We start from the raw sequence: 17,183 nt of genomic DNA on the forward strand, positions 1-17,183 counted from the left end.
TGTGGTTGGTGCCAGTTTTTTTTTCGTCTTTTTTTTTTTCATTACATGAACTTCCGTGCCTTAACAGCCTTCTGCAAAGTGAGAATAATTTTGGCGCGACTGGGGGACGCAGGAAGCGCATGCTTCGCTTACACATGGATTACGCTGTGCATCTGCGAGAGCGCATGAAACAGGTAGTAAAGACAACCAAAGCGCCGCTATCATTCTACTTCCGGCTACCGTTCGGTGCGGACGCAGAATCATGGGCTCCAACGGAGCACCGACAGCGGCCATGCCGGCCGCGGTAACAGGATTGAACACGCTGAAGATAACTATCAGATTATTCTGCCGACTTTGTCTACAGGACGTGTTGTTCTCAACACCGTTTTTTTTGCACGCTGACGTGCGAATGCGACCGTACAAGGTCGAAGATTTCAGGGATGCTCTCGCCAACGTTGGCGCGCTCCCCGACGTGGTAGCGTTGGGGGCGTACCTAATCAACCACGTCTGGGCGGTGACGTTCGACTCTGCGGATGGTGCTAAGAAATTGGCTGCGCTGAAGGAGCTGAAGGTGAAAGAACGCCGCTGCCTGATCATCGACCCCGAGGACCAGCAGCTCAAGTTGCGGCTCCACCGGTTGCTGCACGGCGTTCCCGATGAAGATGTCCGAACGGCTTTCGCGGCGTACGGAAAGGTGACGGAGGTGACGCGGGAGCGTTGGCGCGTCGAAGGCGTCAAGGAGAAGGGCTCGACATTGAGGACCATTCTTCTGAAAATGAAACCTGGCATGAAAGTGGACGACCTGCCTCATCAGGTACGAGTCGGCGGCGAATTGGCCCTCGTTATGGCGCCTGGACGCCCAATGCAATGCCTACGTTGTCGCGGCACAGGACACGTCCGACGCGAGTGCAAGGTGCCCCGGTGCTCAAACTGCCGGCGGTTCGGCCACACTGACGTCGAGTGCGTTCGCACGTACGCGACAGCTACAGGGCCTGTACTCACGGACAAGGCGGCTGATTTTACCATGGACGTGGTTGAGGCAGAGGATGCGGCGAAAGGCACTGACTCAGCCGATAAGGGCCAGGCAGTGACGGCTTCTTCAAAACCGGGCAGCGGTGACGCCAAGGGCAACGACGCAACCAGAGAGGCCGAGGGCGCCGAACCGTCAAGGAGCGCGGATGACCCAGACAAGGGCGGCGCACACACTGCTAGCGTCACCGCAGCAGCGAAGCGACCCCACGACCAGACCGGCGGCGATGGCGACAAAGTGACAGTAACCAACGTCGAGGAGCCGTCAGCGAAAACGGCCCAAGTGCGGCGGCCCAGTTTCAAGCCGCGGCCTAATGTCTCGTCGGAAAAGTGGGTCGACGACAAGGGGCCTGTGCAGCAGAGCCAGGCTCTTGCACCGGATGGTTCTGGTGGCGGCGACGGCGTCTAGCTGCGTGCTAGACGTGAGCGGTAAGCACCGATCTCTCGGTCTCTTCACTCTCTATAAAAATGGCTACTGCGCTTAAGCTCACGGTGGGTACGCTCAATGTGAGAGGTCTAGCGGGTAAAAAGAAGCAGAGCCAAGTTTACCGCCTCCTAACAGATCGTGGGATTGATGCTCTTGCTATCCAAGAAACAAAAGTGGAAGGGGACGAAGAGACCGGGATTTTGATGCAGCGTTTCACGGCCAGATATTACGCAGTCGTTAGCCATGCAAAAGGCACATGGGCCGGATGTATTATTTTTGTTAAAAACTGCCGAGTCTTGAGGTGCAGGCGCATTTTTCATGTCCATCGGGGCGATGTGTAGTGGTTGACTTTTGTTTAGCGAGGGTTGAATGGCGATGCATTTGCATTTATGCTCCCAATGTGCTGCAGGAGCGAGTTGTGTTTTTGAAAGTATCCAGCAATATCTAAGCACTGAAGAACAGGTAGTTCTTCTGGGTGATTTTAACTGTGTTTTGAATGCTGCTGATAAAACCAGCACATGTTCCCACCGGGATGGAAGTACCGATGTTTTGAGCCAATTAACAGATCTTTTTGCCTTGGAGGACGTGGCTGAATGTGTGGAAAGCACGCGTAATGTTTGGTTCACGCATTTTCCACGCAGTAGTCATGCTCGTGTTGATAGAGTCTATGTATCTTTAGATCTGTTGCCAAAATGCAATAGTTATGATGTCGTGCCCGTGATTTTCTCAGATCACTGCATGGTGCAATGCAATATAGGAGTTAAAAGACGATCTAGTGTATTTCAGTGGGACTTATGGAAATTAAATAACCAGCTTTTACGGGACGAAACATTCACTTGGATGGTAAAAGTAGAAGTAAATAAAGTAACGTGCGACGGCATACACATATGGGGGATGCAATGGGAAACTTGCAAACAACAAATTAAAATAAAAGCTATCGACAGAGCTAGCTGTATAAAATACCAAGAAAAGTTACACGAAGCGCAATTAAGGTCCCTGCTTGACAAATTATTTGCTGAGGAGTGCAAATCACCGGGTATGTTCTAAGACGATATAAAAAAAATCAAGCAAAAGATAGAAGTGATTGAAGAAGATCGATATCGAGGGGCGCTTGTGCGCGCGAGAGCCGAAGAATTTGCTACTTGTGAGACGCCCACAAAGCGAGCACTGGGAATAGAAAGAGCGCGCGCACGGCGAAATCACGTAGCAGAAGTTGAGAGGGGAGGTCAAACGGTGTATGACAACGACAGTATCGCGCAAGCCTTTTTTGATCATTATCAAATGCTTTTTGCCCAGCATCGGGTAGATGTGGCACGGTTCAAGGAAGATTTTTTGGAGGCTATGCCTCGTGTAGACGATGAAGACAAACAAAGATTGGAGCGAGCGATTAGTGAAGCCGAAGTAGAACGGGCCATAGATAAATTGAACGCGGGAAGTCGCCTGGACCTGACGGGCTGAGCGCGGCGTTTTAAAAAACATTTAAGAATGATCTAGCACCAATACTAACCGCTGTGTTCAACGAAGCTTATAAATTACATTCATTTCCCGCATCGTACGCGTCATCTCACACCGTACTTATTCCGAAAACCGAGCAGATAGAAAAATTAAGACAGGTGTCCTCTTACAGGCCGATCGCTTTGACAAATGTGGATTATAAGATATACATGAAGGTTCTAGCGGCCAGGTTACAAACCGTAATACGGGTATTAGTTGGCTCACACCAAACATGCGGGATAAAAGGGCGTTCCATTGTAAACAACATCCACCAAGCAAAGTGCGTGCTCGAGTGCTGTGATACCACGCAAGACCGTGTGGCAGTCCTCCAGCTCGACCTCGAGAAAGCTTTTGATTGTGTGTCTCATTAACATTTGTTTTGTGTTCTAGACCATATTAATGTCGGGTCTGTAATTAGTGAGGGAGTTGCCATGGCGTACCGTAACTGCAGTACAAGATTAATTGTAAATAAGAAGTTGGGGGCCCCCATAAGCGTACAACGTTCGGTGCGCCAAGGCTGCCCCCTCAGCCCTCTGTTGTTTTGTATATATATTGAAGCATTGTGTCTAAGAATTACTGAAAACGATTCAATCCATGGTTTTCAAGTGCAGGCAGCGGAAGTGAAGTTGCTTGCATACGCAGACGACGTCGCTTTGTTTTGTACCGATCAGAGCAGTATAACCCATACGGTCGACATTTCAAGGCGCTTTAGTGCAGTTACCGGAAGCTTGGTGAACTGGCCGAAGTGTCTTGGATTCTGGCACGGTGATTGGCCATCAACCCCAGAAACTTTCGCCAATGTCTCATGGGTGACAGCACCCGCTAAGTACCTGGGCGTTCCGTTGGAATTTTTTTCAAGATTCTGAGCCTTATTGGCGAGAGCAAGTGAAAGAAACGCGTGAGGAGGCAGCAACATGGAAAAGCGCCCATTTGTCTATTTTTTCGGGAGCCACAGTTAGCAATCTTTTTCTCATAAGTACGCTTTGGTATGTCATGCAAGTGCTGCACTCTTCTCGGTTGAATGTACAAAAGCTTCATCGTGTGTTCGCAATTTTTATTTGGGCCTCAAGTTGGGAGAGGTGTAGTCGGTCGAATCTCTTCCGGAGCGTCAAAGTAGGCGGACTTGGACTCGGGCATTTGTTTTTGCGCCAAGTTGTAAATAGGTTCTTTTTTTTACGGGATATTAAGGATCCTTTTCTTCGTACCATGTGCCAAGTAAGGCTCGGGCGCGCTTTACCGGAGTTTGTTGTCTCAACACAACAAATGACTGGACGAACTGCAGGGTTTTTTAAAGAGATTGTCCTCAGTGTTCGTTTTCTCACCGCCCGTTTTTCAATAGAATTTTTAAGCAATGTTAAGAGGAAAACGTTGTATAAGAGGCTATGTGAAACTGTTTTTGCGGAACCTATGTACAGAGCCTTATACTCTGGAGGCCCAGGAAGCGATGTCCTTAAACGAGTTAAAAATATGCATGTGCCGTCAGGGATAAAAACTTTTTTTTTTCAAGTTGCACACAGGCACTTTGAGTGTGAAATCATTTCAACAGGCTAGGGGGCTCTTTCTTCCATGGGGATCACTTTGTCTAATATGCAAGCAACCAGAAACCGTAGATCACATTTTTCTTCATTTTTGGGAGGGAGTTTATTTCTGGGACGTCCTGCAAAGGACCTTAAAGAAAGAATTACCGCTGCACCCTCAAGGAATCAGGTTTCTGCCAACAGAAAACGAAGGTGGCGTGCCAGATGATCTTATTATGCTCGTGGGCCTTCACAGTATATGGCGCTCTCGAACGGCGGGGTACCACTGTGACCCGGACGCGAGGCCGGCTCGAATGTATTTCCAGGAAAATATCCACAAGTTTTGTGAGATAGTACAAAACAAGACCATGCGTTCCTGAGTGGTTGTCAAAGTTAGAACCTTTGACGCATCTCAGAGAATTTTAATCTGACAACACCTAACCAAAGTGGGTTTTAGGCTACTATTGTGCTAGTTTTTGTGATTGTCTTTGGTGAATGTGCTTTGTGTGACCTCTGTCGAAGTCCGGCAATAAAGAAAAAAAAAACCAAAGCGCCGCTATAGCTCAGTGGCAGAGCGCTGGTCTTGGAAGAAGACGATGATTAGTGGGCCGGATGTCTGACACCGGTCCGTAATTTTCGGCTTTATTTTCTCACTTCAGAGGTTTTTCACTTTTTTGTGGCGTGTGTTCTCGACGTGCGACGACCTGGGGGTCCCTGGCCGCCGGCAAAAGCACGTCAAGCGACCTCCTCGGCGCTGTGCGCCGTATCAACGCCGACACGGAACATCACCACCAGCTGAACTCCATGCTGCACTGATGGCAGCAGCGGCAGCGGCGGGTCCAGCGGCCCCTGTAGTTGCGGCTACAGACCAGGGCCCGGCAAACAAGAGGCTGCGTGACGACCAAGCCAGCAACGAGCCTCTGACCGACCATCCAGAGGACATGGACCAAGCATCGTTCACAGTTGTCTCGTACAAGAAAAAGAGAGCTACCGGTGTTCCTGTAGTCTTCAGGCCCACCGAGGAAGGAGGAAGCCTATGGAAAGCCAACCCCAACACTGTGGCTTCGGCGGTTGTAGCATCGGCACAAGAAAAAGTCCTCAGCCATCGCATTCACAAGGATGGGAGCCTGATGGTTACAGTATCGACGCTGCCCGCCGCCAACCGTCTGCTCACGGTAACTAAGCTGGCTGGAGTGGCCGTAGAGGCCCGAGTCCCATACTCTTACATGGCAAGCTATGGCAAAATACAAGATGTACCTGTCACCTACACAGACGAAGATCTGAAGGAATATCTACGTGACCAAGGTGTCCTTTCAGCAAGGAGGCTAACCGCCTACACTCCTGAGGATGGTGGAAAGATCAAAGAGGTACGCCGTCGCGCAGTTATATTGGTATTCGCAAAAGATGCGCCGCTACCAAAAAGAGTAACGCTTGGGTTCTGTAGTTACCCTGTAACTGAATACGTCGGAGCAGCAACTCAGTGCTATAAATGTCAGAGGCATGGCCACATATCAAGACATTGTAACGGCCCCGTGCGCTGCAAAGTGTGTGCTGGCCCCCACTCGCACAAAGAATGCACTTCGAGAGCGCAACCTAAATGCGCTAACTGCGGTGGCCCTCACCCTGCTTCCTATGGTGGGTGTTATAAAAAGAAAGCAGCCACAGTTGCTCGCACGGCACAGCAAACACAAGGGAAACCCCCTAAGCGCCATGAACCACCACCTAACCCCGACGTGGTTTTCACGACTACGCAAGCTCTTTCCGAGAATCAGTCAACACAGCGTGGGAAAGCACCTGACAAGACCTACGCAGATGCAGTAAAAAAGAAGCGTGGGAAGTCCGTTGGTTCTTCTCCTTCATCAAAGCTGCTGCAGCGCACTGCACAAGACCCGACAAACAGCGTCGCTCGCTCTGAGCCTAAGGCGCCACAACATGACAGGAAGATCAGCGACAAGCAAACCGGAAACTCTGAACAAGATATCACAAGCCTACTCATTCCGATGCTGTTTGCAGCCATCAAGGCTCTTATTCGTGCAAACCCCTCGTCAGGAGGACTCCCAGAAGTAGAAGCTGTCCTTGCAATGGAGCCGTTGGTGTCGGTCTCCTACGCTCCGCAGGGGCGTAATACCACACTTCAGTAATCATGGCTTCAACAGCGAGAACTTCGCCGCAGCTGACAATCCACAACATCTTTCGTACATGCACCATTTTCCAGTGGAACGCTCGCGGGCTACGCTCTAAACTCTCAGATTTCCGACAGCTCGTGCGAGCGTACCGCTTCCCCTTCATAGTCATCTGTGAATCACGCGTCGAGGAAACTTTCCGACTCCACGGATACTATTTCCATCATTCACAACGACCAGATAACGTCAGCAGATTGCTGATAGGCTTTCGCAAGGATATCCCGGCCTCATCGGTTGATGTCCCGCCTCACAGCGACAACGAATACGTGTGCGTTGTCACAGTTATTGCCGGACAACAGTACACTCTGATTGGAGTATATCTTGAGCCAGGCACGCCATTTGATGCTATGAGACTTGATAACTTGATAGCAAGGACGCCCTCACCGCATATTATTTGCGGAGACTTCAATGCTCATAATGAAATTTGGGGCAGCTCACATACATGTGCCCGAGGTGCCAAGCTTGCAAAACTTCTCTCCAAGCATTCAGTTCAGCCATTGAATGATGGCAGCATCACCTACCTCCGAGGCCCGACGACTACCAGCAGCATTGACGTGACATTTGTCACAAGTTCATTCGCCCACAACTTTGGCTGGTGCACTGACTTGGAGACACGCGGAAGCGACCATTACCCAATCCTCATATCGGCTTTCCATGCGCAGAGGAACCCAAAGAAATTTCTTACAAAATCTACAGACTGGGACGCATACAAGGGCGCTGTAAGCAGAGGAATTACTGCGGCAACTCGCAATGAGGAATTAGCATCAACAATGGCGTATTGCCTGAGAGCGAGTACACAAATTACAACTAAAAATGATAGCCTACCTTCAAATGATGACATATATCAAAGGCTCTGCGCTATACGCAGGCGAGCTGAAAGGAAAGCTCTGCGCACAAAAAGCCTCGATGACCTACGTGCATGCCGACGGGCACAACGTCACATTCGGCGCTATATGGATAAACTGAGTCGGCAAAAGTGGCGTGACTTTTGTTCTACGCTGGATGTGCGCCAACCAGTAACCAATATTTGGCGGATAGTTAGAGGTATGCGCACGCTGCCTCAACAACTCCACCCCTTCGCTGCACTCTCCCTTCACGAACAAAAATCTATAAAAGAAGTCTCAGAAGAATACTGCAGGCTACTGTCGGCAGGGTCAGCGCATTCGACACTCTCCGCAAATGGTCAATCAGGCATCCCAAAGGCGGCAGTGCCACCGTTAGACCTGCCCTTTCACAATGGAAGAACTATCCACAGCTATCGCGGAGACAAATAGACACACGTCTCCGGGTCATGATGAGGTGACTTATGAAGCCATTGCAAAGCTACCCCACACCTCCCGTCTTCGACTCCTGGAGTATTACAATTCTTCCTGGATGACTGGTGAGGTCCCCACGGAATGGGAGCTGGCGAAAATTGTGCCTGTTTTGAAACCCTGTAAGCAGCCAACAAGCTACGCATCACTCCGGCCCATTGCCGTACTGAGCTGCGTAGGTAAGCTCATGGAGCGCATGATCTGCAAACGCATAACTTAGTTCCTAGAAAGCCGAAATGAGTTCCCCCAAGAAATGAACGGGTTCCGTCAAAACAGGTCTGCAACTGACAATATCATCTCCCTCGTCTCATCAATTGAGGAGTACCTTCATGCTGGGTACATCCCGACAGCCGTTTTCCTAGACATCAAGGCTGCCTTTGACTCTGTCTTTCATCATGCAATTCTCGCCGCCTTTGCCAGTCTTGGCCTTGGAGGAAAGCTATACAAATGGATTGGGCATTATTTGAAAGAACGGCAAATTTTTATGACATCTCCAAACGGTCCAACGCGCTTTCACGCAGTAGAGAGGGGCGTACCACAGGGAGCGGTGCTCAGCCCTCTCCTGTTCAATATTGCCCTTATACACATAAGAAGAAACCTTCCGCGAGGGGTCCGTATAACAATTTATGCTGATGATATCTGCATCTGGACCGCATCACGCTCGCGCTATATCACCCAGCAACGTCTACAGAGAGCGCTATTCCACATTTCGATGTACCTGGCTTCCAGAGGTCTTCGTCTCTCGCCAGAAAAGAGTGTTGCAATGGCGTTTACAAGAAAAACGATGACCCGATATCCGCTGCTCCTAGGCGGACGATCGCTACCACATGTACGATCTCAGCGATTCCTGGGTGTTGTAATCGACTATAATCTGTCATGGACACCTCAGATCAAAAAACTCCGCGAGAGGATCACTGCAGCATCGCAAGTGTTTAGGTTCATGGCGGGAACAAGGTGGGGTAGCAACTGCCGATCAATGCTTCTGCTTGAAAAAGCCTACGTTGAAGGAACCTTGCGCTACTGTCTACCAGTGTTTCAAAGATTATCTACATCAAGCAATAAGTCTCTCGTTGCCGCACGGAACAACTGCCTGCGAATATGCCTTGGCCTTCCAAAGGGTTCCTCTGCATCAGGAACAGTAGCGGAGGCAGGATGTCTCCCACTAGAGGTGATTGCCGCCCAGGAAACTATGCGTACCCATCTCCGCCATGTTCTTCAAGGGAAGAAGCACTTCCTGCACCGTGTCCACCTAACTCACAGCAACTCTAGCTTTGGCCAGGCAGTGTAGCTCCTGCCCATCCCTACTATTAATCAGCCACAGAAACTACTACCTCTGGCCTTTCCTCCATGGACACTCTCTCCTCTAAAGGTAAAGAAGTTTGTTCCAGGTGTGAATGCAAAGAGCCGCATGCCACAGGCAGCGCTTCTGCAAACTACTCTCGCCTACTTAACGGAGGAATATAGGCAGCACACCCATATCTTCACCGATGGTTCAACTACTGAAGAAACATCTTCATGTGGCCTTTATGTGCCTTCAACAGGGCATGCCCTTTCTTACCGGCTGCAGCGGAGGACATCCTCTACGACAGCTGAGCTTCACGGCATTAAGGAAGCTGTTTCTTACATCCTGCGCCGAACCGCCGACCGTTGGGTTATCTTCACCGATTCGAAAGCATCTCTCCAGATCCTGGCCAACCTGCTGAAGAAAACGAATCACCAGCCAGTTTTCCTGGACATCGGATATCTACATCATTTAGCTATTGCCGCAGGCCACTGCATAACATTTCAGTGGGTACCTGCTCACTGTAGCATTCAGGCTAATGAAAAAGTAGATGAAGTGGCCCGTAAGGGCCATCAACATCGGAGATACATTAGAACTTTTTTCACGAAATCTGATGCGTCCCAGATGGCTAAAAGTTTTGCTTCCGAAGAAACGTATCGGCTTTGGAGTTTGCCGACACATCAGTACGAATTTCTTCACTCAATCGACCCACATCTTAGATCAAGACTCTCACCCAGAATTCCTCGACATCTGGAAACACTTTATCATCGACTTCGTCTTAATGCTGCATACACAAACGGCTTACGATACCGTTTTAGACAAATGGACAGTCCGCACTGTGATAACTGTGCCGCGATAGAAACTGTGGAGCATATCTTGCTTGAGTGCCCTGCATATGCTAACGAGCGTGCGTACTATGAACATTGCATGCAGAAGTTCTGCTCAGTGCCCCTTACAATGGACAAAGTTTTAGGTCCCTTAGCCTGCCTTAGGCAACAGAGACTTGCAATGACTTTTCTATTCACATATTTAAAAGGCATTGGACATCTCGATAAGCTTTAAATTCACTTGCACGTCACCTTCATGCATTCTTCATGCAGTGAACTTCGTCAGCCCATTTGACAGACTATGCATTCCATCACTCCATAGGTTACATCAATACTCGCCATTGCATCCTTAGTACCCATTTCATGGTCGCATGTTATCTTCGTTTTTTTTTTACCTCTTCCACTCTGCTCTCCTTCTGTCTTTATCTCCCAAATTCCCTTCCCTACGCAGAGTAGCATGCCAGCGATTTTTAAAACGCCGGCTAAATTCTCTGCTCTTCAATAAAGAGTCTCTCTCTCTCTCTCTCTTTCTCTCTCTCTCTCTCTCTCTGGTCTTGTAAACCAGCGGTCGTGAGTTCAATCCTCACTGGCGGCTTGTGGTTGGTGCCAGTTTTTTTTTCATCTTTTTTTTTATTACATGAACTTTCGTGCCTTAACGACTTCTGCAAACTGAGGATAATTTTGGCGCGACTGGGGAACGCAGGAAGCGCATGCTTCGCTTACGCTTGGACTACGCTGTGCATCTGCGAGAGCGCATGAAACAGGTAGTAAAGAAAACCAAAGCGCCGCTATAGCTCAGTGATTCTACTTCGGGCCACCGAGCGTGACGGACGCAGGATCATGAGCTCCCACGGAGCGGCGACAGCGGCCCTTGCCGGCCGCGGAAACAGGCTAGATGTAAAAGATGATAACGAGTACCAGATTATTTTGCCGCAGCTGCCCACCGGGCGTGTCGTGCTAAACACGGTTTTCTTGCATGGTGACGTGCGTGCGAGGCCCTTTCGGGTCGAAGATTTTCGTGAAGCCTTGGTCGAGACTGGTACGCTCCCCGACGTGGTGGCTTTGGGGGCGTATCAGGTGAACCACGTCTGGGCGGTGACTCTCAGAAGCGCGGAGGCAACAAAGCGCCTTCTCGCTTCTAAGGAGGTTCAGGTGAACGACCGCCGATGCATCATTATCAACCGAGAAGACCAACAGGTGAGACAGCGACTGCATTGGATGTTGCATGGCGTGGCAGACGAAGACATAAGGACGGCCCTCGCGGCATTCAGAACAGTTACAGAAGTCACTCGGGAGCGCTGGCGGGTTCAAGGTTTCCACCAGAAAGGGTCGACTACAAGAGCCGTGCTCATGAAGCTGAAAGCTGGCATGAAAGTGGACGACCTCCCGCACAAAATCCGAGTCGCGGGAGAGCTGGCTCTCGTTGTCGTGCCCGGAAGGCCAATGCAATGTCTGCGCTGTGGAGGCAAGGGCCACGTCCGCAGGGATTGCAAGGTACCGCGATGTACCCAATGTAGACGGTACGGTCATGTTGCGGCGGACTGCGTGCGGACCTACGCAGCGGCGACAGGTTCGACGGCAAGGGACGAGTCGGTAGACCTGCTGATGGACGTAGACGAGGCTGAAGCTGCTGCGAAGGGTGCCGGAGGTGACGAAGGGCTGGCAGCGACGAAGCATTCATCGGTGTCTACGGGGGAAGAGAGCAAGGTGACCGACAGCGCGGAGACGCAGACTGCGGCAGCGGTATCACCCTAGACAGCTGCAAGAGCGTCAACTGAGGGTGGGAGCCCTCAGCTTGACTAGTCGCTGAAACAAATGGACTGTGAGGCCGCGACGCGAAAGGACAACACTTTCGTGGCCAGTGTCTCCGGCCCCGCAAAACGCTCCCACGCACAGACCGACAGTGAAGAAGACCAGGCGGCCGCGAATAACGCAGAGGAGCCGCCTGCAAAAGCACCTCCAGTACGACGACCACCTTTCAAGCCGCGGCCAAATGTCGCGACGGAAAGACAGCCGGCCGATAAGCCGGCACCGCAGCAGAGTGACCCTGGTCCACCCGATGACTCAGGGGCAAAAGACGGCGTCTAGCTTAGTGCTAGGCGTGAAAGGTAAGCACCATGCTTCCGGCCTCTTTTTTCGCTACCAAAATGTATCCGGAGTCGTGCCTTATTTTCGCCACGCTTAACGTAAGGGGCATGAGCGGGAAGCGAAAACAGAGTCAAGTGCTCCGCCTTTTGACGGACAGAGACATAGATGTACAGCTGCAACGGAAAAAGATTAGCATAAGTTAGTCATGATGGGAGCGGAAAAATTGCGAAACGCGCGCTATTGTAGCCGTACGCGCAGATAGTGAAAGTGCCTGGCACATTCCACTTTCCAAAGTGGGGGTGGCCGATAGAAAGCAGCCCATCCGAAAGCAGGAACTGCCACACATTACTTTTGACAGTGTATCGCCACTTTTTACAGCACATCCCCAGCGCATTTTTAAAGGAAAACGGTGATAAAGACAACATTGATCGCCACGCCAGCGAAAAAAAAAAACAAATAAAACGAGATTATGTGCTGAGAGATCTACAGGCGTTCGTTTAAGATGTTACAATTCAGATGGGCGAATATCTAGGTGGGCTGCTTTCTGCCGGCCACCCCCGCTTTAGGAAATGGAATGTTCCTGGCACTCTCGCTGTCGGTGTACTCGGCAACAATAGCGCCGCGTGGCGCGATTTTTTCGCTCCGGTCATGATTCACTTGTGCCATTCTTTTTCCGTTGCAGCTGTACTAACCGTTCAAGAACCCAAAGTGGAAGGGGAGGTGGAGACTGGAGGCATGGTGCAACGATTCACGTCGAGGTACTATGCAATTGTGAGCCATGCGATTGGCAACTCTGCTGGGTGTGCTGTGTTTGTGAAAAAGTTGCCGGGACTCGAAATACAGGCGTATTTTTCTTCTCAATCGGGCCGCTACGTAGTATCCGATTTTTTGTACTGCAACGTTGAGTGGCGTGTGCTATGCACTTAAGCGCCGAACGTAGTGGAAGACAGGGCAACGTTTTTTGAGAACCTGCAACAGTATCTTCTTTCCGACAAACAAATAGTTCTCATGGGTGACTTTAACTGTGTTTTGAGCGCTTGCGATAAGAGTAGCACCCGAGCCTTCAGGGACAGAAGTACTGAGGGTTTGAATCAAATGATAGACGAATACGCCTTGGAAGATGTTGCCGAATGCTTAGAGGGTGCACGCGATGTGCAGCACACGCACTTTCAACGTGTCAGTCACGCGCGCCTCGACCGCATATATATGTCACTTGATTTATTGCCGAAATGTCATAAGTACAATGTTTTGCCTGTGTCCTACTCTGATAACTGTGTAGTCGAGTGCTCTGTAGGATCGAAGAAGCGAAATAACAGCTTTTCGTGGGACCTATGGAAACTAAACTCTAGCCTGCTAAGTGACAAAACTTTCACTGATGCCGTGGTAGAAAAGATTAATAAAATAGAGAGGGAGGGAAAAAACGAAGTCGGGTTGCAGTGGGAACTAGCGAAACAAGAAATTAAAATGAAGGCTATAGAACGGTCCACCGTTCTAAGGCACGAAGAACGATTACAAGAAAGGCAGCTGAAAGTTATGCTAGAAAAATTGTTAGCTCAAGAATGCAAACAACCGGGCATATTTATGGAAGACATCAAGAAAACAAAGCAAAAGCTGGAAATTGTCGAAGAAAAACGGTATCAGGGAATGCTAGTTCGGGCGCGAGCGGCAGATTTGGTCGCGGGAGAAACGCCCACTAAGCGGGCGCTTGGAATGGAAAAGGCGCACGCTCGACGAAACCAGATTCATGAGGTAGAATGGGCAGGCACTTCAGTCTCTGATAACGATAGCATACAGCTGGCCTTCTTTGAGCACTTTCAGACAATCTTCGCGCAACATGAAGTCGACTCGAATGCATTTAGAGAAGAGTTTTTGAAAGATATGCCACGGCTGGATGACGAGCAAAAAGTAATTTTAGAGCAGCAGATTACGCAGCAAGAAGTCGAACGCGCTATAGAAAGCTTAAACCCTGGTAAGTCTCCAGGACCGGATGGTTTAGTGCTGTTTTTTATAAAGTGATTAAGAGTGAATTAACCCCTTTGCAGACTTCTTTATTTAACGAAGCCTACAATCGTAATGCTCTGCCTCCATCCTACGGTACGTCCCATACAGTACTCATTCCTAAAACAGATGACGCGCAGAAACTTAAACTGGTTACAGCATATAGGCCCATCTCGCTGACGAACGTCGATTACAAAATTTTTATGAAGGTGCTAGATGCCAGATTTCAGATGGTAATTAGAGAAATCGTTGGCCCTCATCAAACGTGTGGCATCAAGGGGCGGTCTATTGCTTACAATATTCACAAAGCAAGAAGTGTATTGGAGTGCTGTGACGCCCTTGGCGCTCATGTGGCAGTTCTCCAACTAGATTTAGAAAAAGCTTTTGACTGTGTTGCGCATGACATATTGTTTTCTATCCTTCATCATGTTAATTTAGACACTATTATCACTGAGGGTGTGGCCTTGGCGTGCAGAAATTGCACTACCAGGTTAATTGTTAATAAATCGTTGGGGGCCCCCCTTAACGTTCAGCGTTCTGTTCGCCAGGGTTGCCCCCTCAGTCCTCTTTTGTTTTGTATCTATATAGAAACCTTGTGTAAGCACATTATAGGAAATAATGCTGTTCAAGGATTTCGGCTACAGACGGCTGAAGTCAAGATCCTAGCATATGCAGATGATGTTGCTGTTTTTGGCGTGAGTCACGATAGCATTCGTAACGCGGTCGACGGGGTCAAGCGTTTCAGCACTGTGACGGGGAGCAGGGTTAACTGGGGGAAGTGTGTGGGGTTCTGGCATGGACAGTGGCTAGTGACCCCAAAAAATTTTGCTAACGTGACCTGGCACACGACCCCTGTGAAATACTTGGGTGTCCCGCTGGAAAATTACCGCGACAGCGAACCGTATTGGACCCGGCAGGTGCAAGAAACACGCGATAAGGCTGAAAAGTGGAAAGCGTCCTATCTATCTATATTTGCGAGAGCCACAGTGTGTAATCTGTTTTTCATCAGCAAACTGTGGTATGTGATGCAAGTGATGCATTGTTCGCGAATTAATGTACAAAAGTTTCAGCGTATTTTTGCTGTTTTTGTGTGGGCCTCGAAATGGGAGAGGTGTACGTGAACCAATTTGTTCAGAAGAGTGAGGGATGGAGGACTCGGGCTTGGACATTTATTTGCGAAGCAATTGGTCAATAGATTCTTGTTTTTGCGCGATGTTAATGATCCTTTTCTGCGCACAGTGTGCCAAGTAAGGCTCGGTAGGGCTTAGCCAGACTTTGTGATTTCAACTGAGTGTGTGACGGGTGGCATGTTTGGGTTTTTCAAGGAGATAGTTGCCAGCGTCCGATTTTTGAATGCTAGATTTTCAAAACAAATATTTGAGTGATGTGAGCCGGAAAGATTTGTACAAGGATTTGTGTGACATCCTCTTTCCGGTGCCCTTGTACAGGGCCATGCACTGTGGAGGGCCGGGCTACAACGTATTGAAAATAGTAAAGAAAATGAAGGTACCTCCGGGAGTCAAGAGTTTCTTCTTTAAATTGCACTCTGGAACTTTACCTGTGAAAACTTTTCTTGAGGCAAAACAGATATTTCTTCCTTGGGGGTCGCATTGTCTCATAAGCAAACAGCCGGAGACAATTGATCACGACTTTTTGCGCTGTTGGGAAGGGGTCTATTTCTGGGACGTGCTGCAGAGGACTTTAAAGAAACAGCTTCCAATCCACTCATACTGAATAAGGTTTTTGCCAACCAAGAACGAGGATGGGGTACCGTTAGACTTAGTCATGCTGGTGGGCCTCCACAGTATATGGCGCTCCCGCATGGCAGGGTATCATTGTGACCCTGACGCATGGCCAGCCCGTATGTATTTTAGAGAAAGTATGCACAAGTTTCTGGAAGAACAAAAGCTAATAGTGGAGGTTCCTGAGTGGTTACCAAGGCTGGGACCCCTCGTAACTTTAAGAGAATTTTAACCTAAGTCAGGCCCACTCTTTGGGATCCTGACTAACTGTGTATACTGTATGTACATATTATTATGTTCTGTTTTATAATGTCGAAGCCCGGCAATGAAGAAAAAAAAGCCGCTATAGCTCAGTGGTAGAGCGCTGGTCTTGTAAACCAGCGGTCGTGAGTTCAATCCTCACTGGCGGCTTGTGGTTGGTGTCAGATTTTTTTTCGTCTTTTTTTTTTTTCATTACATGAACTTCCGTGCCTTAACGACTTCTGTAAACTGAGAATAATTTTGGCGTTACTGGGGGACGCAGGAAGCGCATGCTTCGCTTACGCTTGGACTACGCTGTGCATCTGCGAGAGCGCATGAAACAGGCAGTAAAGACAACCAAAGCGCCGCTATAGCTCAGTGATGGATCCTTTGAATATTGATCCGCGAGGCGAGGGTTTTTGCTGTATTTATTTGGGCGTCGACATGGGAAAGAACTAGTCGAACAAACTTATTCTTGCCCGTGAAGAGAGGAGGTCTCGGTCTTGTTCATTTATTTGTACGACAAATCGTGTCCCGCTTTATGTTTCTTCGTGACCAGAACGATATTTTTCTTCGCACAGTTATGCAAGTTCGTTTATGTCGATTGCTACCAGGAGTTGTAGTATGCTCTGTTGAAAACATGCGTGGTACAGTGAGAGGTTACCTGCGTGAAGCTGTGCTTGCGTGCAGAATGTTACAAGTGCGATTTTCAATGCAGTACCTCTCCAATATCACTAGAAAAAATCTGTACAAAGATTTAATTGAATCAATACTCCCTGTACCCATTTACCGATTGTCAAACTGCGGAGGCCCAGGAGCAGATGTGCTCAAAAGGGTTAAAAGAATGCCAGTTTACCCATCTTTGAAAACTTTCTTCTTCAAACTTCATACCGGAACTCTGTCGGTCAAAACATGGAAGCAAGATAAAGGACTCTTTGTCCCTTGGTCAACAGATTGCTTTCTATGTAAAAAACCTGAAACAATCGATCACGTTTTTTTTAGATTGTTGGGATGCGGTTTTTTTCTGGGATGTGCTTCAAAGAACATTAAAGAAAGATTTACCG

General features: G+C 49.0%; 1 non-coding gene across 1 annotated transcript; it reads left to right on the top strand.

Moving 5' to 3' along the window:
- The first annotated feature begins 16,218 nt into the window (after positions 1-16,218).
- On the top strand, positions 16,219-16,290 carry TRNAT-UGU (transfer RNA threonine (anticodon UGU)). Its single transcript has one exon. It is a non-coding gene; the product is annotated as a tRNA-Thr (tRNA).
- Positions 16,291-17,183: the final 893 nt, after the last annotated feature.

This window comes from Amblyomma mixtum, chromosome 10 (assembly GCF_055824585.1).
Source record: "Amblyomma mixtum isolate Tamu chromosome 10, ASM5582458v1, whole genome shotgun sequence".
In the NCBI taxonomy this organism is placed as follows: domain Eukaryota; kingdom Metazoa; phylum Arthropoda; class Arachnida; order Ixodida; family Ixodidae; genus Amblyomma; species Amblyomma mixtum.